Source organism: Pundamilia nyererei, unplaced genomic scaffold, assembly GCF_000239375.1.
Source record: "Pundamilia nyererei isolate P.nyererei 1_Seehausen unplaced genomic scaffold, PunNye1.0 scaffold00055, whole genome shotgun sequence".
In the NCBI taxonomy this organism is placed as follows: domain Eukaryota; kingdom Metazoa; phylum Chordata; class Actinopteri; order Cichliformes; family Cichlidae; genus Pundamilia; species Pundamilia nyererei.
Genome location: NW_005187456.1, coordinates 153,683 through 155,557, shown reverse-complemented (window position 1 = coordinate 155,557; position 1,875 = coordinate 153,683).

The following is a 1,875-nucleotide window of genomic DNA, read 5'->3' as shown; positions in this document are numbered from 1 at the left end:
CGGATGAAGTGTCTTGCCCAAGGACACAACGACCGAGACTGTCCGAGCCAGGGCTCGAACCGGCAACCTTCCGATTACAAGGCGAACTCCCAACTCTTGAGCCACGATTGCTGAAACTGACTTTACTCCTACACAGCACCCATGCTATCTTGCATAGATGGAGAGCGCTTTAGGTTGAAGTTGTAAAATGTTGCTTTTTTTGTGTAAAACCAAAGATAACCAGCTCTCAGAAGAGGTGCTGGGGAAGATTCGCAGTGCAGTAGGAAGTGCCCAACTCCTAATGTCTCAGAAGTTTCAGCAGTTCCGGGGACTGTGTGAACAAAACTTGAATACAAATGCCAACCTACTAACCTCAGATGCCAACCTCAGACGGCTACCTGAGGACACTCAGGTAGCCGTCTGAAAGCTGGACACTCGGAGACCTGTGTCTCTGAGTGAGAGACCAGAGATCACATTAACATGTGTATCCCTGTATTAACAAAAATGCCATATTGGCCCAGTTTATTTTTCTTATCATTGTTGTGAGGAGACCATAAATAGCGTTTGCATTTTCTGTTGTATAGTTCATTTGCTGTTATGGATAAAAAAGTGTCTTTTTTTTTGTTTCAAAATAGCTGATAACTATTCGCTGATAGCTGCCAACATCTGCAAACAAATATAGTGCTATGAAGTTCTTCTATATAGTGTGTAACTGTTCATATAAAGCGTTATTAAATTTATTGCTAATGCAATCATATGGCACACTAACTTCTAAGGAAATTTTAGATGGCACTCATCACCAGAAAGGTTGCCGACCCCTGATGTACAGGATCCTAAATTGTTAGCCTGAATATAAAGATCAAATCCTTAACATATTAATTCCAGTAAATATATCAAATCAAGCGTAACACTTCCAGTATGTAATCACTTAGATAATAAAATTGTCTGGTATATAATTTCTATCCGTGTCCTAAAACCCAACCGTGTAGACCTTTACAGTTTCCTACTGACTTCAGTAATTTGGTTACTTTCCTGAGACTGATGTTTGGGGTCTGAAATGATGCTCTTCCACAACTGCTCCACAAGTGCTATCAAATTAAGTTTGTTTCCCTCTTAATAAACTACACCAGCATCATCAGGTCAAGTCTTTGATTTTAGATGTGCTATTATATGTCGAGTCTGTTTTAACAGCCCTAAAGCATTTGAATTCTTTATAACAGAGCAATAGCAGCATTTCTCGCAGCGCCTTCTGCTGGTGAAGTTACAGCTCACATGCCTCGACCCCATTTAGCTGTTTGATCGGAGGAGACTGGAACAGCTTCGGAGCTTCCTCAGAGGTTAAGCCCCGCTTCTTTAAAGTCAAGCTGCTGGTCAGCAGAGCGAGAACGTGTTGTAAGATGTAAAGGAGTTAAAGTGGAGCAGCCAACAGCAGGTCATTAAACTGGGACATGGCACCGCTTCGAATCCACCCCGACATCTCTCAAATGCATTGTGAACGTTTGGACGTCTGCGTGGAGACTAAATGTATTAGTCTCCACGCAGAGCTGCTGTCACGGCATCTTTGTGTGACTCTTCCTGTCGGACTGTTCCAGTTTGTTGCTGAAAACACAAAGACGCAGGACACTTGTAAAAGTGTGCTGTAGTGTCGAGTGGAGCGAGAAACATACACCCACTGACACCTGTGTGTGTGCGAGTGCAGCAGATGTAATTATATACTGTGTGTCCATATCAGTGTGCAGGGTACAATAACGCTGATTAAAGATTAAATCTCTCTCTATTGGACACACACACACACACACACACACACACACACACACACACACACACACACACACACACACACACACACACACACACACACAGCCTGAATGATCATGTCATGCTCTCTTTCTCTCT